The following is a 26,513-nucleotide window of genomic DNA, read 5'->3' as shown; positions in this document are numbered from 1 at the left end:
ACGGTGCAGACCACTCCGAGTTGCACATCACTGTGACTGCACACTTTTTGTGCCGCAAATACCACACGCTTCGGTTGTGATTTTTTTGGGGGGTGAGTGGTTGTGCAATCTGAAGGTTGGACTTGAGCTCGTTATTATTTTTTTTTTTTGGTGTGGGGGGGACTTTAGTGAGGAAGAGGAGGAGTAGCGTGAGCCTGATGTGCAAGTAAGTGTGACGGAATTGCTGTTGGTTGTTATGATACTTTATTATGTTCTACAGTGAAAGCGAGCAGCTTTGTTGGTGTGCATGTTGTTGAATAAGCGCTCGTTCCGTCCGAGGAAGCCACATTATTCACCCTATCATGCGCGTTCATGTCCCAAGCACATGCACCTGTGATGCTGTGTGCTCATATGTGATGTGTAGTGTGTGTGTGTGACATGTGATCTGGATCCGGAAACCGGACGCGGCCCCTTTAAGAGAAACGACAAGGCTTAGTTTGTATCTTTGGTTATCTAGCTGTATGAGTTTTAATTTCATAAAGCTAGAGAACCGAAAGTACCGACTGATGCCGATCACTTCAGAATCTGCACACATGTGGAGAGGCGGGCAGCATCCGGAGGGGGGAGCTTGCATGCCCGCATGGATGCCGACGATGATGATGACGATGATGAGGGCTTGCATATGGTCTTATTTGTCCATTTTGACGCTGTATGGCGCCTTTAAGAATTTAATGATTCGCCTTTAAGACACAAAGGAGGTGCGTGGGGGTGGTGGGGGGGGACTGTCATCACAGGAGTAAAAGTGCAATCATATCTGGGGGAGATGGAAATAGTTAAAGGCTGCATGGGATTGGCGAGTTCGCGGGTCACGTGATGTTGTTGGCAGCAGCCTCCATCTTTTTCGTGGATGTTTGTTTATAAGAGTGCACGTGAGAACGTATGGAATAGAAAATGTATACAAACACGTTATTATAAAACTGCTTCAGTGTAATATAAATGTACTATGTAGTTGTTGATACTTTATTGATCCAGACAAAATTATATTAGCATATATTAGACAGAACAATGAACATTTAAAAAACTATAAATAGTCAAAAGAAAAATACAGACATTAATAGTGGCCAAATATTAAGAGTACACTATAAAACAGAGTTGATCTGACCTTTTATGTGGATTTTTAAGTGGTAATTTGAGGCATTGCATTCATCCTGCAGACTCCACTGTGTCAGTTTGCTCAATGGGTGCCATGTCCCCTGGCTGCCATTAGCCTCCCATTACCAGTGTGATGTATATAAGTGAATGCAAGGTGAAGCTGCAGCATGTCAAGTATAGTTACCTGCGAGGCATACGCTAACATTTCATGTCATTTGTTTTGTCCTTGTTCGTCATCCCAGCTTGTCAGTGTTTTTTTTTTTTTTTTTTTGCCAAAAACACAACAAAATAGGACAAGCTATGGCGCTTGATGTATTCTCAGAGTGTCTCAGTCATGACTGGAACGTTCCTGAAGTCCCAGCATGCTCTATTTAGACCATGACTGACAATATTTGTTACAGACAAGAGCCGTTGGTGCTGTGATTGTTTTACATGGAACACGCAGCATGACCTGTACTGTTCTTTTTTTTTTTTTTTTTTTTAGTAGCTTAGCAACTGGCACACGGAGATTGTGCATGTTTTATCAAGCACCACATACATGCAAGACAATAGGAGATGAGACTCTCAGAAGCTGCATCCCCATTTTGTCCTCATGTGCTTTGTCTGATGTATGATATCTTATTGTCTTTGTGTTTTTTTTTGTCAGCAGAATGGCGTTGATATCAACTAAAAAGTTGCCATCGGAGGGCAAAAGGCCAGCAAGGGTGAGGCCGAGGGGCTGCAGGTAAACACACACACACACACACACACAAACACACACACACTCGTGTTTAACCTGTCATTTGCAGCTTTACTATAAGCCTGCACTTGGACATCATATGTGCTGTATATACGTATTATTGTTATTATTTTTAGGCATGTGGGCTGCGGTGTTGCTTGGTTTTTGGATAGAGATGTTTGTGTAAAAATGTGTAGGAGTGGAAATGATGCAGATTGATTTTCATGTCGAGCTTTTCCATCAACAGCAGCCTTAAACAAACATACGCAACATCAATTTTATGCCACTTTTAGCTGTTTTAATTATGCTTTGAATAATACAGTGAATGCAGTAAAATGAATTAAATAGTATGGGATTCAGTGAGCCTCCCACGGAGAATATAATAAGGTTGGGGTGTCCTCGACTGATTTCTGGGGCATACTTTGTGGACTGACCCCAGACTCAGTGTCCCCCCTCTCTGTACAGACACTAAAATCAACTCAGTTTGCCTCTAAAAATGACTGAAGAATGGTTTTCTTTATTGTTCTCATGCTGATCCGCTTTCCCTTTAAGTCTTCTGGAAACTCCCATGGAGACCTGCGTCACAATTTGAAACATGCTGGTCTAAATAAATAGTAGGTTAAAGACAACGGGATTATGTATAAAATTCAAAATCAGTTTCCATGAAACTTAGATGTATATGGGTCAATTAAAAGGTATTATATTTTTAGTAAACTGGCTATAGTGACTATAGTTTTTTCTGTTTGAGTCACTCATTTACATCCAGGTATCAATTACCGTATTTTCCGGACTATAAGTCATAAGTTGATGTTTACATTGTACATTTTCAGTGGTACAGGAGTGATAGGAGTAGTAGATACTCGCACACAAGCCAAGAACAAGCCTACAGCAGTCATTGGGGAAAAAAAACATACTGTATATAAGTCGCTCCGGAGTATAAGTCGCAGGATCAGGCAAACCATGAAAAAGTGTGACTTAGGGTTAGGCTGCTAAATGCCAGGTGTAATTACATTTTTGGTTGAATGGATATTATATTTGTTGAATATGCTCTTCTCAAGACCAAAATATCTTTTGGAAATATTTGAAAAATATTGAAATGTGAATTTGCTAAGGCATTATGTCATACCTTTTCGAAACAAGTAGGTTCTCCTGCTGTTTTTCAGCTGCTGTAGTATGAATTTCTTTTGTTCTGTCTTACGTTGATTGGAGAATAAAACATGTAGTAAAGCAGAGGTGTCCAAAGTGTGGCCTTGGGGGCCATTTGTGGGGCACAGCTAATTTTTCAAGGCACATGTAAATGCACAATATAAGGAGACAAGGTTGAAATGTTGATAACACAAAGAATATACGCATATATATAAATATATATATATATATATAATTTCTTAGCCTACTACATTTGTTTCAGCATTTTGACAAAATGAAAATAAAAGTCACCCTTGCGTCCTTTGATCTTTTTCAGTGTGCATCCCTTGGTAGTAAAAGTTGAGCTACCCCTGACGTAAAGCCAAACCAAACAATCAAGGCAATTACCGTGCATCAGTTTAATGTGTTTACATGCACAAAACAGTCTGCTTTCAGCCCATTAAATACAGTTTTCTTTAATGCTTTGTTTCCCAAAATAGAGCACACACACTCCCACGGGTACGCAAATTATCATGGCGATGGTATTTGAATAAAAATGAAAATCAGCGCAACTACATCGGTATCTGAAAGAACACACACATGCAGTTACGCAGTACACCGGAACACCTCAACATGTGAACAGCGCCTGCACAGGCGCAAAGGTGATTATTGTTCTGTGTGTGTGTTATATGAACAAATAATAATATATTTAATGATGATGTGTATTAATAGTATTTCATTTCTATTGTGTGCTAAATGACAGTAGGTCTTCTTTCGTGGCGCTGTGACTAATTAGTGCATTTACTGGGATTTTGTGTTTCATTGTGTGCTTAGAGGCGCTGCATGGTTTATGTTTGTTAGGTGTGAAGGAGTAGTGTACATTTAGGCTTTAGGTCAAATGTCTGAAGGGAAAGTTAGGGAGACACTCGCTCTAAAAATGGCATCAATGGAAGCGCCCATCCCACGGAATCATGACAGAACCTCCCATTTGGTCATTTTCATCTATGAACCAGGAAGTAGCTTGCTAACTGATGCATAGAGGACAAACAAACACTATGTATTTACTGTATGATCATGCTAGCGCTGCTGAAACAACAAACCCAATGGAGAGTGTTGCAAACTTTATACATGCCGTGCATTTGCTTCCGCTTTATCATTTTCTGCACACATCCTCATCCTCATCCACACACACACACACCTCTCTTTCATTCTCATGCAGTCAGCGTTTTATCCCTTTAAACACGATGATCCTATTTGTCAGGTAGAGAGTGTGGTAGGTGCCGGGGAGGTGGCCGTGTAATCTTTGCTGCGGTTCTTTATCCCGTTAGGCGAGGCACAGGCGTCGGGGCTCAAGCCCACGTTTTGGACCTGCTCATGTGGAAAGAGTGTTTGGGTGGCTCTGTCCTTTTCGTCCTTAATGCCTGAACGTGACAACCTCCCCTTGTCTCCCTATTATGGTGCACAAAGGTGTGCGGCCAATGCATAATTCAGCTACATTTAGCAGACGCTTATATATGTAACGTTAATTTGGGTAAATTATTTGTTTTTTTTTATAAATGCTGCTTGTATTTTATTTGAGCTGTGCAGAAAATGTCACCTCACCCCCTCGGTCCTCTTCTCGGCATTAAGAATTAAACACTAAGTACATATTAGCACCAAGGTCAAATCTTCATGGTTCCACAACCTTGACGCTCAATAGAAAGCTCAGTTATTCAAATTTAGTAAGGAGTTCTTTGAGTTGGCTCGATTTTTCCCAAGCTTGCTATTAGCATATGCAAGGAGCGGGCCGGCGATGCTGTTTTCTAAAGTGGATGTAAATTATAACCCCAGTATTATACAGACTGATGGCAGATAAATCTCTGCAGTAATGCATTGCAGAGAGTGGGGGTGGAGGTGTCAGTGTGTGTATGTATGAGTGGCTGAGGTACACTGTACAATAGCCGCTGGCAGATGGAATACACACCGTTACAAAGTGCTCGCTTGCTTCCTCGCTAATGCTCAACTTTTTTGGGGGGGAAATTTCTCAAATTCTCCTTAAAGTGTGCACTAAACCAATATTAACACTGGGAGATTACCAAATTGAAATTTGCACTTGTGCGCTCCATAAAGGCCTCACGAGCAAAGTGGGGATCTCTTTGGAATCTCTATGCAAACCAGGGCTTGAATAATAAGATGTATTTATGAAGGGCTGGGAAGGCTTGCAGGGAGGGGCGGGGGTAATGTGGGGTGGGGGGGGGGGTCCCTGCTTTTGAAAGCCACTAGGCCGCGGCTTGAATAGGATTGAAGGGGAAGGAGAGGGGGTCTAGTCGGACAAGGGTATGGAGGTGTAAGAAGGGGTGGTGGAGGTGGGGGTACAGGGGCCCCCCAGCAGTCTAGGCCTCAGCCGAGGCAGCTGTGAAAAGGGTTCCCGTCTTTTTCCCACGCCCAGCAAGACGCGAAAACACTGCCGCAACTCGCTAGGGTCAAGTCCCATCACTGATATATACACTCATACACACACTCCCCTCATGCGTGTGTGTGTGTGTGTGTGTGTGTGTGCGTGTATATATGAGTCGTGCAAATTAACAAGCTGTCTGCTGTGACATGGGGGACACCTGCCATTATCCCAGAATGCTTTGCTCTCCCTCATCACGGGACAACAATTAGGTCATAACTTCAACTTGAACTTAAAATTCAACTGAGGACTAAACAAAGCCTCACACGAGATAGATGGCTAGAAAGATGGAATTGATGATTCAACATGTTTATCAATGGGACTTTTAATCTTTTAATAAGAAAAAAATATATACATATAATATGAATACAAATATATAAATAATATGGATGTAATTGGTACCTTTATTGCAGGTTAGAAGCATTTTATTTTAATTACATTTATTTATTTATATTTAATTATATTTTATATTAATGTATAATATACGTATATATAATAATTATTTGATACTGTGCCTATAATACAATATATATACACCGTATCAGTAATCATACCTTATAATAGATTTGTTAAAATAATTCTATAATTGCCTGCATGTCTGGATTGAATGTTAATATACTGTAAGTGACTTTTAGTTAAAAATAGATAAATAAAATAATTATTGGTATTATTATTTATTGTCATTATTAATCATATAATGTAGATATTTCCATCCCATCCATTTTCTGTACCACTTATCCTCACGAGGGTCATGGGCGTGCTGGAGTCTATCCCAGCTGTCTTCGGATGAGAGGCGGGCTACACCCTGGACTGGTCGCCAGCCAATCACAGGGCACATATAGACAAACAACCATTCACACTCATATATAATGTAGATATTGTACTTGAAATTATATGTGTATTAATTACATTTATATTTAATAGTTTGCTGTTATGTAATGTGTATACAAGGTGGTAACTGTTTCAGGGTGGAAAAAAACACAACGTACCTGTGCTGCTCTGTACCTGTACAAATGACCATAAATCTCTGTAGAACAGGGGTCTCAAACTCAATTTACCTGGGGGCCACTGGAGCTCGGGTCTGGGTGAGACTGGGCCGCATCATGTTTTCCAAAAAAAAAAAAAAAAACGCATTTATTAATGTTCTCAAATATCTTAATTTTTTATTTTTCTACACAAAATAAGATGAAAAATAAATAAACAAATCAAGAATAAAGAAAATCAATCAACCGGTAATAAATAAATATAATAATAATAAAACGGCAAATAATAAAAACTTAAGAAACCACATATAGTTGGTGGGTACACAAATTATTTTTTTCAGATTAAAATGAACAAAGCATTATTAGAGCCCTGTAGACATGACAAAACACGACTATAGTCACATTTATACTCTTTTTATTTACAACATATTGCGCAACTGCAGGGTCTTGAGACACATGCTAACTCGCAAACTAGAGAGCTAGCGACCTAAACGGTAGCCTTCAAGTTATTTCCTTTAAACTTAAATAGCCAAAAACTTACCACTTCCACACGGATAGGGAGGATAACTATTAACAGTTATTTAACCTTTAACATGAACATTAATCAAACGTAATAGTTTTTTCTGGGTACATGATACCATACAGCATCCATATCAAACTTGCGCGGGCCGCACTAACGTTTAACCTCAAACTAGTGTCCTGCGGGCCACATTTGGCCCACGGGCCGCGTGTTTGAGACCCCTGCTGTAGAAAGTCAAGGAAAATATAACTGGAAGAGGGGCTTTTGAGGATCTGGCAACCCAAGACAAATTGTTTAGCAGCTCTTATGTCGAAATAGACAGTGGCACTCCTCTAAAACAATTATCCCACACAAAAGCAAAGAAGGTCAAAAGCATCACATACGTATTAAGTGTCTTTTTCTGCCTCTTTTCATTATTAGTCACTCGCTCATGTTTAAGAGCTTCTACAAGAGCTTTTTAGAAATGTCTGCAGCTGCTCTTTTGCCATCTTCACCCCCTCCGTGCATGGTGCACAAAGCTACTGTTTCCTCCCATTCCTGCCCTGCGTGGCTTTTTCCTGCACGCTGGCACACCAATCACAGTGTAGTAAACACCACACACTGGAGAGTCGCCGTCATTTAGTCCCCCTCTTCCCGCATGCATGCTTTTAATCTCACACTATCTTCTTCGCGTACTCCCTCGTTGTCATTTTCCCTCCTATTCAGATGAGTTTCAAATGGAGCAGGGGACCGTCCTTAATTAGCTCTGTAAAGATGCTTTGTGGCGACAGTGTGGACGTCATGTGCATTGAGAGTGTCTGTGTGACAGCTATAGTGTTAGCATAGAGGAGGTGTGTATGGGTCCTTAATGAGGTTTGTTAGCCGAGTGTGTATCCTGCTGTTTCGGGCCTCCTTTGAAGCAGCACACATGAAGTGAGACAGAAGTGTTCCAGCAGGACAGAATGCAGATTACGCTCAGTGTTGGATTGGGAGGATGAGGCTCGGAGTCTCGTTTGTGCACATTTTGGGAACTATGTATATTCACGGGGTCATGTTGCTCCTCAGATCTTGAAGAGGAGGGAGGAGTTGGGGGTGAACCTGCATGTGAAAAAGAAGATAATGACCTCCATCCAGGAGGTTAGGTTTTCACTGCAATATGTTTGCTTATTAGTGAGTGAGATACATTTTGCTGCAGCTTGTGTATATTTTATTCAATTTCCCCCCCCTAATGGTTCACCTAATTTTTCTTCAATTTTTATTTAAAAATTATATCTATGACGGTATATGACATGGGCAAAAAAATATATATTTTTGTCAATATATTTTTTAAAACATTATAAAAAATTAATCTCAGTAACTGGCAACATAATAATTCATTCATTCATTCATTTTCTACCGCTTTTTCCTCACGAGGGTCACGAGGAACCTATCCCAGCTGTCTTTGGGCGAGAGGCGGGCTACACCCTGGACTGGTAGCCAGCCAATCACAGGGCACATATAGACAAACAACCATTCACACTCACATTCATACCTATGGACAATTTGGAGTCGCCTAGCATGTTTTTTTGGAATGTGGGAGTAAACCGGAGTACCCGGAGAAAACCCACGCATGCAAGGAGAGAACATGCAAACTCCACACAGAGATGGCCGAGGGTGGAATTGAACCCTGGTCTCCTAGCTGTGAGGTTTGCGCACTAACCACTCGACCGCCGTGCCGCCCCAACATAATAATTATTTTCAAATTTATTTATTTATTTATGTTGTTGTACCGCTATATGTAAAGCACACCCAACTGATACTACAAGTTCCAGAATGCATTGCTATAGCTGCATTTGCTGTCGATTTTGTCATTGGTGTGCTTTTCATTGTAAAAGTAAGTAAGACTTAGTGAGTTCTTATAGGAATAGAATGTATTTTTCAGTGAATATGCTAGTAAATATCTATATGTATGATACTGTAAATGATACTGTCCATTGGGAAAGGCAAGTACCACCAAGTACTATTTGTAGTACTATTCCTAGTACCTGGTCAGCTGGGGTTCTAAACATGCTGAGTTGATACCATAAGTAAATAAAAAAAAGCTGTCTCGAGCCTGCAGTATATTATACTTCACAGTCTCAAATAAATCATCTATATTTACTTTGGTTCTCCTCTTGTCTGACTGATGCGTTTGCAGTTTTCTCAGTTTTGACCGCCCAAAGGCTGAAATAAATGATTGAAATATGTGATTTTTGGCAATAAAACCGACTGAGTTGTTCTTTTTGTTTGTTTGTTTGAAAATAGCATTGTAATGTGTAACAGTGTAACAGTAACGCTATTTGTGAGCGTTACAAGACCCCTCGTAAAAAAACATAAAAACTCCTAAGAATACCTATTTTTTGTGTGCTTCTCACCGTTAATAAACATATTTTAAATTCAGTTGTACACATTAAGAAGCAACTATAAGCATATAGGATACAGTAGTGCATGTACAGGTCTTGTCAAAGCATCTTCCTGCTGGAAAATGTTGAGTGAATTGACTGGTTAAACACCGCCGTCTGCTGGATCCATAGCTGCTGCCCTCTTTTTTTTTTACCCTGCAGATAACGCCATCTAAGCACGTTCTATAAAAATATGTTTATAATTTAAATCATGTTTATTTAGCCTTGGTGAAGATCTGTGTGTCTACTATGTGTCTCTGGTGTGTTCAATACCTGGTGGTTGATCGGTAAGAAGAATATTGCTACTTTTAGGGACTTTTAATGAGCGTCAGTGTTGTTTTTTATGGGGTTTACGTTCAAAGGCGTATGTATCAATTCACAGAAGCAGTTCAGTTCAGACAAAATGCAAAAGAGAGGCGAGGCGACGCTGGTGAATGAGCAGATTTGGGGGATGATTTGATGCGGATGCAAACAGATGAGAGTCGCCGGTTTGCGGTTGAGACGGTGCGGGTGAAGGAAATGGATGGGGGATGATGGATCATATGGAAGCGTGAGAGCCGAGCTGCCTGCTGTGCCCGCTTGCTGCCAATGAGATGGTAAAGTGTCACTCAGGATGCAGACGGACAAGCAAGGACAGACATCATTTGTTAGTCCTTAAACTGCTCCCCTTCCTCACATACACATTGCATCCCCTTGTTCCTCTTTTCACTCCATTTCCTGGAGATTCTCCTCTGCCAATGCATGTTTATGAACTCCCTAATCTATTTCCTCTATCTGCCTGCCTTTTTGATGAAATAGCCTCTTTCTTCTCTCATTTGGCAGAGCTTCGTTGCCTCACCATAGGAGGTGGCGAGTGTCGGGGCTCTTCACCCTGTTTTACTAGTCTTTTTACATCATGAGCACACAAGATTTTATTAGGCTTTTTACACAAGCTTCCTTTATACATTAAAAAAAAAAGATGGTCGTCCTCTACGATTACCAGTTTACCTGTCTTGAATATGAAATAAAAGCATACATTAGTGAAGGCTTGTTAACACGTTCAGCCTGCCTCACACACACACACACACACACACACACACACACACACGCACATACACAAGAAGAAGAAGAAGCCAGTGCTTGTTAAATGGGCTTTGGAGGAGCGCTAAAGATGTTTTAAAAAGTCATTGGAGGATGTGATTCCTGCACTCAGCCCTTTAAAAGTGTGAGGATAAAGTCCAATCGTGTCGTTTAAAGCACCTCAAAGTGACAGCCTACACAAGCAACTTGTATTTTAGTACATTAAATCCAGGTGCAGGCAATTATATGCATTTGCCATATAGTGAGATAAGAGTAGCGACATTACACAGCACGGTATGCATTTAAACAAGACATTTTCGATATAGTGGTTGTGTACAGTCTGTGATTGGCTGGCGACCAGTCCAGGGTGTACCCCGCCTCTCACCCGAAGACAGCTAAGATAGGCTCCAGCACCCCCCGCGACCCTCGTGAGGAAAAAGCGGTAGAAAATGAATGAATGAATGAATGGTTGTGTACAGTGTAAAACTACACTTCATGTGATTAATGGGCGTTTCTGATATTTCATTAAAGAGGACCTATTATGCTCCTTTTCGGCTCTCTGTATTGAGTTGTGGGCTCCTATAGAGCAGCTCCACACAATAACCAGCATAGAAAGCTTTCTAGATCTTCCAGAATCTACACCTATTCCGGCTATAGTTCCTCGGATTTCCAAAATGGTCTGTTTTAATTTATTCCACCCACAGCCATCCTCTGGGCTGTGATTGGTCACACAAGCTTGTACAGTTTATACTATAAGGAAGTCCGTCTCGTCACAGTGGGCCCGTGTTGGAAAAAACTCTCTAAACTTATTTCAGGTCTCTCTTCCAAATGCGCAAACCTCATTATCTGAAAATTTGGCATCGTTTAACACGAGAGTACAACATTCTAACTATATTTATAGGTCAGAAAACTGGAAAAAGCATAATATGTACTTTTTAAGTACATATAGTCGTTCCTCGTCACTTTGCGGTTATTGTTATTGTTAAAAATAGAAAGCCAAGTCATATGTATGTACGTATATGTATTGTGTTCACTAGGTGTCAGTAATGTTACACTGATGAGACATTACCTTAGATTACATTACCTTAACACTGTATGTACTCAGACATCCCAAAAAAGGGATTTTCTGGAATATATTTTGTGGAATTTTCTGCTCACACTGGACTCTGTTTACGCTCAAATGTAGGAACTAAAAATCAATTCATTTTGCAGGCTAGCTTTGTCTTTATTTTTCTCAAGCTGCTGTGTCTCCCTTGGTTGAAGTGTTTTTTTTTGTAAAGGTAGATGTATTGATACAGCTCTTGTATTGGATCTTATTATACAGGTACATCCGATTAATGTAAATACAGTACCTTTGAAAAGTTAATTTATTTTAGTTCAATTGAAAAAGTAAATGTCTTATATTCTGTAGGTACACTACAAAATGTCAATAATGTGTATCTTAATTGTTTAAATAACTTTGGTAAGGGATGTGAAATGCATCCAATAGATGTTCATTACACAACATTAGTTTAAGGGAACAACTGCTACCTAGTATATGAGTTATGATTGATATCAGTATTTGGATATCGGTAATATAGCTAACATGGAGCATCTCTCATTTTGATTATTAGAGCTCACAGTCATGTAAAAACCTGCAGTTGGGCTCTCGGTTAGAATTTAACTTCTGAAACATGAACGATATTGTAATTTATCGAGATGCACCACATGTGTACCACAGGAAGTGGCGAGGTTGAATACTTTTGTATTTGTTCAAAGTGGACATAGAAACATATGGAAGGCGTGCGCCCCCAGCAGACAGTTGACAAACACTTTGTAATGGAATCGACATACAATGTTGAACGGTCTTAAAGCAAGTAATGATCCAAGGCCATCATGTGGTTGTGTTCACGGACACATCTCTGTTGTGTCCGTCAAGTCCAAAGCCGTAGGTCACAGTGACGCACCCCCATTTCGCCTTCCAGTGCACAAACATATTCTCCCACCCGTCTCCCCAACCTTGTCCTCCCTATCCTGATAATGCGTCTCCATTCTTTCTTGCTGGGCGGAGGAGGGCTGCCCTGAACCAACATTGGGGGCCCCTTTTGTGTGTGAAGGAATGGGGAGTTAACACCCATGCGTGGACCCAGCTCAATGGGGGTATTGTGTCCGAAATCTTCACCCCCACGTCAGTCCCCGGGCCAAGGCTGGTTGTATTTGTTGGAAGGCAACTCCAATTGATACAACACACAAGAGCGTCCCTTTATCTCACAAGCTGCTTTGTCCTTTTCATTTGACACCACAATGAATGTGATGGCGCTGTCTGCAATTTGTTGTGCTTAGAAAAGAACGCTCATAAAAGATGACATTGTGTGAGCATGATAACAAGATAAACTGTGAGCAGGATCGGTGTGCAAAAACATTGACGATTGGTTGATTATGGTCATGTGACAGGGGAATTTAATTAGGTGTGCAAAATGTACCCTTACACCAATGGTGTCCAAAGAATATCTATTTGCATTTAAAAATGAGGAAAATAATTCTTCATTATTTTCTAATATATATATAATATAAATATATATATATATATATATAATTCTTCATTCTAATGAATTCTTCATTATTCTCAAAATAATGGAAAGTTGTGTAATTCCTGTGTTTTCCATAAACCCTGCTGAGAACACTTCATTTTGTGTGTCTGTAGCTTTAATGCTAATGAGCTGTGTTTGTTCATACATGTTCCAAGAAGCACTATTATGTACTTAATCTAGGACACAAATATTAGCACAAGCATGAGCACAGGAAGTAAGACTAGCATGGCTATGTGAGCTACAGCGTTAACATTCCAGTCACATTTTAACAGCAGCATCATGATAGCTTAGCCCGGGGGTTTGCAACCCCCTGAATGCATCCGCACCGCATTCGGACTGCTGATTGGATGAGCAGCGGAAAGGGGAGGGGCGCCAATGTGTTCAGTGAGACACAGAAAGTACATCTTGAGAGTGTGAACTTCAACTCCTGTAAAGATGCTAGTGTTGTGCTTGAAGAAGAACACGAAAGAATTGTTCATTTTGCACAAATATCGACTCATAAAGGCTTATATAAGTTCATTCATTCATTCATTCATTTTCTAGCGCTGTCTTCGGGCGAGAGGCGGGGTACACCCTGGACTGGTCGCCAGCCAATCACAGGGCACATATAGACAAACAACCATTCACACTCACATTCATACCTATGGACAATTTGGAGTCGCCAATTAACCTAGCATGTTTTTGGAATGTGGGAGGAAACCGGAGTACCCGGAGAAAACCCACGCATGCACGGGGAGAACATGCAAACTCCACACAGAGATGGCTGAGGGTGGAATTGAACCCTGGTCTCCGAGCTGTGAGGTCTGCGCGCTAACCACTAGACCACCGTGCAGCCCCTGCTTATATAAGTTTCAGTTTTTACATTATTTCAAAGTACTTGTGTTAGTTGAATTCTATTGGTATTATTTTAACAAGCTTTGTGGCTCCAGATTATTTTTCTTCACTGGAAGAGGAGGCAAAACGCTTCTTTTCATGTTAAAGGTCGCCAACCTCTGGGCTAGCCTATTTCCTGAAGAAAACCAATATGATCAAACTTATAGTTTCCACATCTGTAGCTGACTGATGGATTGTTGAAATAGCTCCAGGCTTTATTTTAAGATGTGTAGTGAAGCCTGAGTTTTATACAAAGCTGTCCTCTGGGAAGTGATGGGCTCCTCCATGAGGAAATAGCTTCATGATGTCTTGAAAACCAAGAACTTCAAAAGCGACCATTTTTCGGAAAAGTGTAGCAAACAAGTGAGGGAGGTGATTTTGTTCTTCTTTCTTCCGTGTGGTACTGATAAACAGGCTCCAGGGACACATATTACTGTTAAAACATGATTAAAATGCCAATTTAATATGGGACCTTTAATTGTTTTCTACAGTAAGCAACCTGAATGATCTATTTTCCTGTCTAAACGTCTCCACGTCTCCAGTGTGCTTCAAACCGCACGTTTTCATTTGTTATCGTACAGCAGCGAGCGCCTGGGGGCAGGTTAGCAAAGAGCAAGTTGGCGTTTTCTTCCCACATATTTTTAATCAAAGCTCTGCTGTTTACATTTACATTTGCATTGAACGGAGGGATGGTGAATGCCAAAGGTGAGATTTGGTAAAACACTCCATTGTTTTTGTTTTTTTTTTTTTACAGATGGAAACAAGTGGGTGGTTGCAAGGCTGGATGACTGAACTCAGAGACGACCCCCTCAGTGCAGCTCATCATCATCATGATCATCGCCATGGGCTCTTGTCTTCCTCCTCCTGTGGCCCACACCTCCATCCAAGGGGTCCAAGCTCAGCACCGTGAACGCCTGAGCAGGAAGTTATAGTGAGTGGGCAGAGGAAGGATGGAGAAGATCCCTGAAGGCTAGAAGCACCTCTGCATGCAAGAGAAATCAATACCAAGTATGCTTCGCCTTGGAGTGGGGCTTTCCTCTGGTTCTCTGCGGCCTCGGGGCTCACAGGCCTCCAAAGGACGGGCCCTCTCAACTGGACCGGACCCCCTTCTCCACTTGTGTGGTTTTGCTGAAGGGGGTCCCCCATCACCTTCCAATCCCAATACACTGAAAGCTGAGACACAGCCAAGAGGGATATTTCTTTTTCTTCATCTTTCCCCCCCCTGCAACAGATTGACATATCCCTGCCTTCTTTCAATAGGACTTTTGACTTGCTTCGACGGTGCAACCTTTAGTTTTCCCTCCATTCTTGCTCTGCTGTTGCTTAGGCGAGCTGAGCAAACCAGAAACTCTTTCTGTTGGACTGAACAGCAAAGAAAGCAATCTTCTCTATCTAAAGGTAAGCATCTCATCAACAAACTTTCAGTTTGAGGTTAATTATATTTCTTCCAACATTTATTGCAATACTATCAATATCGTACAGCAGTTAACCATGTTAACTATTTATCAAATGTATGGACAGTGCAGCGGCACGGCGGTCTAGTGGTTAGCGCGCAGACCTCACAGCTAGGAGACCAGGGTTCAATTCCACCCTCGGCCATCTCTGTGTGGAGTTTGCATGCATGGGTTTTCTCCGAGTACTCCGGTTTCCTCCCACATTCCAAAAACATGCTAGGTTAATTGGTGACTCCAAATTGTCCATAGGTATGAATGTGAGTGTGAATGGTTGTTTGCCTATATGTGCCCTGTGATTGGCTGGCGACCAGTCCAGGGTGTACCCCGCCTCTCGCCCGAAGACAGCTGGGATAGGCTCCAGCACCCCCGCGACCCTCGTGATGAAAATGAATGAATGGACAGTTCAATCTACAGTGTGTATCCGCTTGAAACAATACACTCTTTATACACGCTCTTAACTTAATAACATTGCTACTAGGGATGAGTGAGTACAGCGCTATATGTATCTGTACTCAGAATGGGCGGGGCATAAACCGGAAATGGGTGTCATTTTCTTGAAAATGGACGGGGCATGAACAGGAAGTGGACATGGCTTTCCTAATCGTGTACGGAACCCCAAATGTTGCACGGGTTTTTGCAAGTAGACAGCACACACTTGGAAGTACCGCAGGGGCGCTCGCTGTGTGACCTGCCAATCACAAAGCGGGAACAGTGAATACATTTCACTAATACATTAAATTTCTTGAAATAAACTTTATTCCTAATAACTACAGAACCGTTTACAAACACAATGAGAATTTCCCGTTTTTTCTGTGAAACGCCAACATAGCTACAACTTTGAAAAATGCAAAAGATTTTCCAGAGACCTCCATGGCGTCACACCAGATGCTTGGAGCATGTGCCCTAATACAGTGCACCTTGCTGGGCCACACCAGGGAGCTCCTCCAGCTCTATACTATACTACGGTTCTCCTGACTTGCATAGCGGCACACTGGCTGCTTGGTGTATGTGTCCGAATATAGAGCACCTTGCTGGGCCACAGCCTCCGCTCTATACTCTGGTTCTCCTGATAGGTCATAATATTTGACTAAGAAATTGTCCTTTAGCACATTTGTTACAGTACGTTTTCTGGCATCAAATAATTAATTGCACAATATATGAAAGCTGTTGCATGGACAACTCATTAGTAGTAAATATCGAACAGTAAGAAGCAACACATTTGCAAACGTTCAGAAATTGAGTTATGTAAAGCTCTTAGTTGGTCAGTAAAGGTTTTAGAGACATGATAACAGGTGCCCAGGGTGGGGGTCACAAGTTAGCGTGAGAACACATGACTTAACAGACTGGCTTAATGTTTCCTCCCACATTCCAAAAACATGCTAGGTTAATTGCCGAAATTGTCCATAGGTATGAATGTGAGTGTGAATGGTTGTTTGTCTATATGTGCCCTGTGATTGGCTGGCGACCAGTCCAGAGTGTACCCCGCCTCTCTGGCTCACAGGATCTGGTGATGTGCACTGATGTTTGTGCATTATGACAAAAATTTGTGCAGCATTTAAAAGTTAGCTTTGACTCAAAATGGAGTTTCCACTCTGACCCTTGTAGCTGTTTATGGAGTGTTGGCCAGCAAGCTGCAGCCACACTGCAGAGCTCCAATCACAAACCTTCATCATCGCTCTATGCAGGCTTTTTTTTTTTTCGTTGTGTGAGTGTGTGTTTGTTTTTTTCCATCCAGATGGGCACAGCTTCAGACAAAATGGCCGCCAGACTTTCCTCGCTGCCAAAGATGGCGGGGGCGCGTGTCGGCGCTTCGGTATCTGTGTGCTTTAGCCGTTATAGTCGGATGCAAATGGGGGGGGGGGGTTAATTGCATTTGCATAACCCTCTCCAAGTTGTTGACGGTAAAACGCAGGCGATGTTTAGAAGCGCGGTTAGCGGTTAGCGTTTGAGGTGTATTAGCTGTGTTGTTTTTGCAGGTTTTCGGTTGAGATTAAGGCTGCCTACTGTGCCATATGGTGTTTGCATGCAAATGTCACTAGAAAAGATTAAGCCCTTTTTTTTTTTTTAATCAGATAGCGCTCTGTCACTACTACACACACACACACATATAAATAATGCACCGGTGAAAGCATTAAGCACACACACTATAATTAAGCAGAGCTCCACAACAAGACAGACCATCATTGTCTCATTTCCATTCACGTGTTGTCTAGTTACTATGGTGAGGTGCCTGATTTCGCAATATGTATATTACGTAGATTTCGGGAGAAATTGTAGCAGGAAATGAAATGAAATCTTGACATCCGATTGGCTGTTATTTCTGTGTCATTAATTCACACAAATGGGGGTCTGCCCTCTTTGCATTCGTCCATCAAGGCAGCTGCAAAATGGCGGTCACGCGAATCACATGGTTCTCTGTCTGGTACCAGGCGGATAGTTATGGGGAGGGTGAATTTTGGGGGTACTAGAGTGATGAGACTGGTGTGTGTGTGGGGGGGCTCTTAGTGGAGAGGTTATTATTTGAGGAGAAGGGGAGGGTGGGGTGTCTGGTTTTTAGTAGCCCATTAATGAGAGGCTGGGTGAGGATGAGGAAGCGAAGGGGGGGGGGGGGTCGTTTGTCTGCATTTGTGAACATGCGTCTGCATCCCTGTCATTTGCATAAAGCGGCGTCCATATGCTGCATGGCGCCGCAAACCCATTTTTTTTTCTTTTCCTCCTCCTCCAGCACACACGCTGTCTCAAAAACGGCATGCTTGCTCGACATCGCTTTTGGTGTCGTCCAATGAGGAGACACAGAACTGTTTTGGACCAATCACAAACAACCAGGAAGAGGAAGGGAAAAGCAATGACTTTACCCTTGATGTGCTTGTAAATGGATGATAAACAGCAGCGTGAGAACACTAGCATGTATTCATTGTACTGTTTGTGTGTCATCGGTCAGACACAAAGACGCAATCCAAATCTCCATCATGTCTCAAATAAATACGGTTGGCGATGCGTGGGAATGCAGTGAGAACACAACACAACACAACAGTCCCGGGCCGGCGAGACGGCTGCTGTTGTAAGCAGGTGAATGAGGACCCTAGAGTTCAAGGGTCACGGCCAGTTGAAGAGGCTGTCTGGTTCTTTGCTTGTTGTCTGGGCCCTCGCACCATGCTAATGAAGTGGTTTTGATAAGCAGCGCCGTCTTTTGTTCGTCCAGTCTGGGCGGCTCAGGGGGAACGGATTTAAGGGGAGTCACATCAGACATGCAGCATGCAGAGGTCAGACGGCCACGCCCGTGACATCGACTAAATAAGAGTAGGCAAGTGTTGATTGAACACACATACGGAGGTTATTTTTTTCTGGATTTTTTTACATTTGTTTACTTTTTTTTTTTAAATCTGTAATTCAGCAAATTGTTCAGCCATATTACGTGTTGCGTTTGTGAGCGATAAGAATATCCACTGGTTTTCTGTTTATTTAGACCACAAATACAGGCGTAATAAAGTTGTGTGATTTTCAGAGTGTCACTGAATGCAACTTGTAGTGATAATGAGGAAGTGGAGTTTGAGATACATATGTGGTTATGGAATTGCACTGTTCTGTTCACTTGTTGTGTTCAGGTCACAATAAAGTTGTGGGGATGCTTTTATGGCTCCGTCTCTCATTATAAGAGACAGACAACACAAATTTTTTTTACATAATTAATTAAATAAATTAGTTACCACCATTAACATGCTATTTCTGACTGGCCTATTGTAGAAATTCTAATATTTCATTTTTATTTTAATGTAACAAAAAATATATTTCATTATTGATGATGTATGTACACTGAATGTGAGTGTGAATGGTTGTTTGTCTATATGGCGACCAGTCCAGGGTGTACCCCGCCTCTCGCCCGAAGACAGCTGGGATAGGCTCCAGCACCCCTAGTGATGATAAGCTGTATAGAAAATGGATGGATGGATGTACACTGGAACAGCCAAAGTCAAAACAAATCAAACTAAACCAAACCAGTCAGTCAAATCATCAACCTAAATTGTAAAAAAAAGAAATCACAAAACCTATTTTAATAAAAGAGTCTTCAGCTACTGAGACTGAGAAAAATAAAGAAAAACTATGTTGAAAGCAATGTAATGAAAAAAAAGCAATGTAATGACAACCATAGAACAAGATGTGGAACTGGTTGCCGAAACAATAAATTAAACAAAAATTACTATTTTTGTAATTAATATAATTTATTGTTTTTTGTAATTGTTTAATTAATAAATACAAAATTAAATTAATAAAATCAGATGCTGACATAAATTTATCGAACACAATTCATGCACTACATACACATTTTTTTCCATTACTTTCATAGCATCACAGAATGATTAATAATCAGAGTTCAACTATATAATGTACATTTTCTTGAGTATTTTAAAAATAAAATTTTATATAAATTAAAATATATTAATAAAATAAAATTATTTTAAAAATTATTTACAAATAGATAATTGCTGATTAAAGGGTTAATAGTTGATCATGAGTGAATACAGACAATGTACTATAGTCTTGCATTGTATATGAAGTATTATATGTATCTTGGTGATGGTGATGTTGAGGGTATAAAGTTGTTCTGCACAGATCTTTCCTTCCTTTGAGCAAGGCAGCATTCCCGAAAGAGGAGCAGTGGTCAAGGAAGGAAGGAAAGGAAGTGAGTGAATGCAAGCAGGCCTATACCTCTGTGTTCTCTTTATGCTTGTGGCTGCAGGCTTCATTAGCTCTACAGAAAGGGACAGCTCCCTCAATAGAACCATAGACCTGTCTCACTGGCACAGACTCGGGCTCAGTGGGGTGTGTGTGCGTGCATGTGTGTGTGTTTGTAAGCGTGTTTCCCCGACCATTCGCACACCACCGGGCCTCATTGTTTCTCACTCATGCCTAAAGGATGCATCACATTGACATTTTTTTAAGGCTCACATCTCTTTGTCCCTCATTCTCTCGTTTTTTCCCTCGCAGGCTTTCCATTATTCTCCATTTCACAATTTTTGCTCATTGTGTTCTCACTTTTTGGTCGTATTGTTCCTTTCGGGCTCAGATCTTCTACAAAAAAGCTGGACATTCCTTATATGTACTGCACTGCACTCTTAGTCCACAGTGAGACCTACACTGTATTCATATGGTGCTTATGCACGCAGCTCTTTTATCACAGCTAATATAAACATTAGCAGTGGTGGCTGGTCAGTCAAGGAGGGGAAGCTCATTTTTTTCCCCGACCTAGATCATCAATGTGTTAATTTATTTATTTATACGTAAAGCAGGGGTCTCAAACTCAATTTACCTGGGGGCCACTGGAGCTAGGGTCTGGGCAAGGCTGGGCCGCATCAGGTTTTCCAAAAAAAAAAAAAAACGCATTAAAAACAGAAAAATATGCAAACTTTTTCAGTGCTTTGGTTCCGATTTTCTACAATAAAAGCTCTGATAAAACATTCCACTGTTCTCAAATATCTTCATTTTTATTTTTCTGCACAAAATAAGATGAGAAATAAATAAACAAATCAAGAATAAATCAGTAATAAATAAATATAATAATAATAATAAAACGGCAAATAATAAAAACTTAAGAAACCACATATAGTTGGTGGGTAGACAAATTATTTATTTCAGATTAAAATTAACAAAGCATTATTAGAGCCCTGTAGACATGACAAAACACGACTATAGTCACATTTATACTCTTTTTATTTACAACATATTGCGCAACTGCAGGGTCTTGAGACACATGCTAACTCGCAAACTAGAGATCTAGCGACCTAAACGGTAGCCTCCAAGTTATTTCCTTTAAACTTAAAAAAGCCAAAAACTTACCACTTCCACACGGATATGGAGGATAACTATTAACAGTTATTTAACCTTTAACATGAACATTAATCAAACATAATAATTTTTTCTGGGTACATGATACCATACAGCATCCATATCAAACTTGCGCGGGCCGCACTAACATTAAACTTTCATATCAAGGCGGGGGCATCAAACTAGTATTCTGCGGGCCACATTTGGCCCGCGGGCCGCGTGTTTGAGACCCCTGCCGTAACGTCTAGTACACTACCGTGTTCGTTGGGGAAAGAAACCACCCAGAAGACAAATTCACAGGGCATCTGTAAAGTCTTCGGATCAGTCCACAACAACTCTCCGGTGGAGGTTTACACTTCAAAATCGCTGATTCGCTCATTTCACTGTCAGAAAACAGAAAAGGATTCCACCAGAGACAGATCATCCATCCAGTCATCATGCACAAGTCAAGCATCCGGGCCAGCCCACTGCCTTGTAGCTCCCCTGAGACGCTGAGCGTCCAGTGGGCGGGAGAGTTTTTATTTGGAGAAAGTCTCAGAAGAACAGGACAACCAACTATGAATGATAATACAGTATAATATTCAAGTGGCAGTGTGCAAAACAGGATACAGGACACACCATAAACCATGCAATCCAACCTACTTTGGTGTTCTCAGGTAGGAGACATGGACTTTTTTTTTAGGCTCACATTATTATTCTTCAAATGAATGTTAAAAAATGTTAAAATTAAATTCACATTACATACTATAGCTTAACATGTTATATGTATGCTTTATTCATAACATAACAATTACAATAACAAGTATTACCAATACTAGATGTAACATTCAGTGTGTGCAATGTTAGCAGATTGTAACAACATTGTAAAAGCGGGATGCACATATTCCTCATATCTTCTGCTGAAGGATTATCCCACTATGGACTGATTTCATGTTCAAGTCCTATCTACTGTGGGTTCAAGGTTGGAGTAAAAAGTATATAAGGAGAAAAGGAACTCGGTTTGTTGTACCCGCTGAGAGATGCAGAGTTTTGAAATAAGGGAAAGAGTATGGGGGGGGGGGGGGGGGGGGGGGGGGGCTGTGACAGCGAGGAAAATACTGTGGCCTGGTTTGTGGTTCCGTTGGGATGTTGGCACTTTTTTTTTGCCTGCAAAATGAGATAGCAAGAGCTCCTTTAACACACACACACACACACACACCTTGTTCTATCTGTCTATATGTGTGCTACTTTGTTGTTGAGGCAGCAAGAAAGTTAATGTCCCACATTTCCCCCTTTAGTCAAATGCATAGCACAAGACACTTCATTAGGTACGACTGCAATGCAATCACATGTGATGAGCCAGATCACCATCATATCACAACTGTGGCGAATGTAGCGAATTAAGTGTATGTGTGTGTATAGAACACACAGCATGACCTCTGACCTTGTCATGCTGAGAAGATTTCGTTCCCATTGGCTGGGTGGGGAGGAGGGAACAGACCATGGCCTTGCCTTTACACACACACACACACACTGTCTCTGTTGGCTCCATTGGTGTAGCTGTCACTCGGCCACCCATTCAGGGCTCAGTCACGGCCACTTAGAGCGCAGCAGACTTGCAGGGATTCAGACTAGCTGTGATCCAATGACATGTATTTATAATGAGGGGGCTGCCGGGGACGTCTTTGTTGCACAGATACAATGTCAGAAGAAGTGTGTGTGTGAATGTAGTGAGTGTGAGAGAGAGAGGGAGAGAGAGGGAGAGAGAGAGAACTCCATCCTCCTCACACATTATGGAGATATAATTGAACTCCTGTAACACTCAAACATTTCACAGTAAACAACAAACGGAATAAATATAGGTATTTTTTTTCCTCACGAGGGTTGCGGGGGTGCTGGAGCCTATCCCAGCTGTCTTCAGGCGAGAGGCGAGGTACACCCTGGACTGGTCGCCAGCCAGTCACAGGGCACATATAGACAAACAACCATTCACACTCACATTCATACCTATGGACAATTTGGAGTGCTTTGGTTCCGATTTTCTACAATAAAAGCTCTGATAAAACATTCCACTGTTCTCAAATATCTTCATTTTTATTTTTCTGCACAAAATAAGATGAAAATAAATAAACAAATCAAGAATAAAGAAAATCAATCAATCAGTAATAAATAAATAAATATAATAATAATAATAAAACAGCAAATAATAAAAACTTAAGAAACCACATACCACAAAAACCACACAAACACGCGGCCCGCGGGCCAAATGTGGCCTGATGAGGACACTAGTTTGAGGCCCCCGCCTTGATATGAAAGTTTAATGTTAGTGCGGCCCGCGCAAGTTTGATATGGATGCTGTATGGTATCATGTACCCAGAAAAAATGATTACGTTTGATTAATGTTCATGTTAAAGGTTAAATAACTGTTAATAGTTATCCTCCCTATCCGTGTGGAAGTGGTAAGTTTTTGGCTATTTAAGTTTAAAGGAAATAACTTGAAGGCTACCGTTTAGGTCGTTAGCTCTGTAGTTTACGAGTTAGCATGTGTCTCAAGACCCTGCAGTTGCGCAATATGTTGTAAATAAAAAGAGTATAAATGTGACTATAGTCGTGTTTTGTCATGTCTACAGGGCTCTAATAATGCTTTGTTCATTTTAATCTGAAAAAAATAATTTGTCTACCCACCAACTATATGTGGTTTCTTAAGTTTTTATTATTTGCCGTTTTATTATTATTATTATTATTATTATTATTATATTTATTTATTTATTACTGATTGATTGATTTTCTTTATTCTTGATTTGTTTATTTTTCATCTTATTTTGTGCAGAAAAATAAAAATTAAGATATTTGACAACAGTGGAATGTTTTATTAGCGCTCGGAACCAAAGCACTGAAAAAGTTTGTATATTTTTCTGTTTTTAATAAATGCGTTTTTTTTTTTTGTGGGGGGGGGGGGGGGGGGGGACCTGATGTGGCCCAGTCTCGCCCAGACCCTAGCTCCAGTGGCCCCCAAGTAAATTGAGTTTGAGACCCCTGCTCTACACAGAGATGGCCGAGGGTGGAATTGAACCCTGGTCTCCTTGCTGTGAGGTCTGCGCACTAACCACTAGACCGCCGTGCATACAGTATTTTACCATGTCGCTAATGATCAAATTGGACCAAAATATATCCAAAATATGTTTAAAATTGATTCTGCGTAACTGGGTAACGCAACCGAAATATCTATTTTTTGTGACCCCTGCTATAGTCTAGCGCCCATGGAATTGCCCCTATATGTGTATAGCCTAATAACAGCATCATTTATTAGGTATGCATGTACACTCTGCCAGACAGTTAAAAACGACCCTGTATAATCTGCATCATACTGAAATATGTTGCTAATATTTGGGGTCAGATTGTTCGAAATAATGCTTTGCATTTCTATGCTGCTACAAGCCACCACAATATTCCGTTAAATGATCACCTCGGCGCTTGTGTTGTCTCATTGTGGAGGTGCACTGGATGTTGTGGATTTATCAATGCTGCTGTCTGTGGGCTACAATAGTGCATACATTAAGCACCGCTTAGCAGTATAGATTGTATACAATTGCTCCATGTCTGAAGGATTGCATTTAGGACTGAAGTCACATCCATGGAATATAACGCCGCTAAATGCTTTAAAATACAAAGTTAACAGGTAAGCTGCTCTCACAATACTAAATAAAGTCAATAAATGACGTAACTACAGCAGACTGTTACCGTGTCTTCCCTGTTGAGTGGGTGTGCCATTTCCCTCGGGTGTGATTGGACAGCTCCCCGCTGACTGTATGAGTTTTCGCGCCGCTCCACACTTGAGGGTCAGGGGTGACGTAGCGTGGGTTCGAGTCAGATGTGTATTGCTAGTCATGAGAGGGGAGTCCCTCATGGTAACTCACACACACACCATCATCCAAAATGTGCAGTGTCAGTGCCGGGATGTCTCACACACACACACACACACACACCTACACACACACAAAGTGATGATGTGTGCTATGAGGAATTTATTTAGGCTTCACTCATCTTCTTTTTGTTTCTCCTTGCAGCCTGGGGACTCCTGGTTGGAATGGATCCATCAGCATGAGGAGATTTCACGTCTGATGACCAGTAGTCAATGTCATTAATTGCCACATGAAGACTAGAAATATCATTTTCATAAAATCTTATAATGATGACGACCATTGTGGGTTTTCTTCTTGTATTGATGAATACATTTTGTAGTAAATATGTGTACAATAAAGAACATTATGCTTCAGTATGTTTCTCATCATCACTGCTCTTAAAGGCAACAATGTTTGGAATTTACAGGAAAACTGCACTTTTTTGGGGGGGGGGGGGGGGGTTGCCCATCATGCAGAATTCTTATATACGACATGAACATATGGGTTTCTCTTTTCTGTGTGTTCTAAAGCTATAAAAACAGGTAAAAAGAGACCGTGCATTATTACACTTAATGGATGCACCTACTATAACATGGTTTTATATACAGTGCATGAAAATATGTAATATTTACAGTACTTTATGTTTTTTCCTTCCTGGGCGCATTGACTTATATTGGTATTATATTGATATTTCAGTGATATTTCATCGTAGCATAGAATCGAATGTTACACCTAGCATTAACTTTTCCAAACTCAAAAATCAGACCAGAGCAGCAGCTCCAATATGTAGCTTTACCCTTCGGTAGTCACCTGAGGCATGGTGAGTGTGTGGTGAAGCTCGTCGCTATCCGGCTGGTAGCTAGCCGGTGTGGTGTGGTAAGGTGTCAATACGCCAGTAACGTAGTATAACATAGTATAATGGGCGTAACAACGTTAATAACAATCAAGTTGCCATAGTTTGGTTAATGTCCACGTCACATTATAGTGTTTCCCATTATGTGCATTCTTACCTGCATCTTTTTTTATCTGTTTTTATATCTTTAGAACACACAGAAAAGATAAAGAGATATTGTATGTGTTCAGGTCTCACATAAGGACTGTGGATGATAAGCATTTTTTTAAGTGTAGTTTTCCTTTAACACATTTCGGAGATAGTCACATGATTGAATTATGAAAAAACAAATAAAATAATAAAATGCACCAATATCCATCTCAACATATTTGATTTTTCTTTAGAAATAATCTACCAGTCACCAATCTGTAAATTAGTTTTGGAAATGTATTTGTCCGTGTACAAATATATATATTTCTCTTTCTATACACACACACACACACATACACACCTTTTATTATATGTATTACATTACCATCATTATATTTTACCTACTGTTTAAGGATGAAATTTAAGTCAACACTATAGGTCAGATTTCCAGAAATTAATAGTTTGCATTTTTTGTAAAAGATTGACTTTATACTGTATATACATGGACAAGTGTTGGGAATTAGCACATTGCACTGAAACACTCAAACAATAATTGTGATG

General features: G+C 40.8%; 1 long non-coding RNA gene across 1 annotated transcript; it reads left to right on the top strand.

The window, feature by feature from the left end:
• Window positions 1–25,360, top strand: LOC131126277 (uncharacterized). The gene is made up of 4 exons (XR_009129125.1): window positions 1–205; window positions 1,778–1,855; window positions 14,567–15,210; window positions 25,136–25,360. It is a non-coding gene; the product is annotated as an uncharacterized LOC131126277 (long non-coding RNA).
• The last annotated feature ends 1,153 nt before the right edge of the window (window positions 25,361–26,513 follow it).

The sequence above is a fragment of the Doryrhamphus excisus genome, chromosome 3, assembly GCF_030265055.1.
Source record: "Doryrhamphus excisus isolate RoL2022-K1 chromosome 3, RoL_Dexc_1.0, whole genome shotgun sequence".
Lineage (NCBI taxonomy): Eukaryota > Metazoa > Chordata > Actinopteri > Syngnathiformes > Syngnathidae > Doryrhamphus > Doryrhamphus excisus.
The sequence above is the reverse complement of the archived record's forward strand: the minus strand, read 5'-3'. Positions and strand labels throughout refer to the sequence as shown.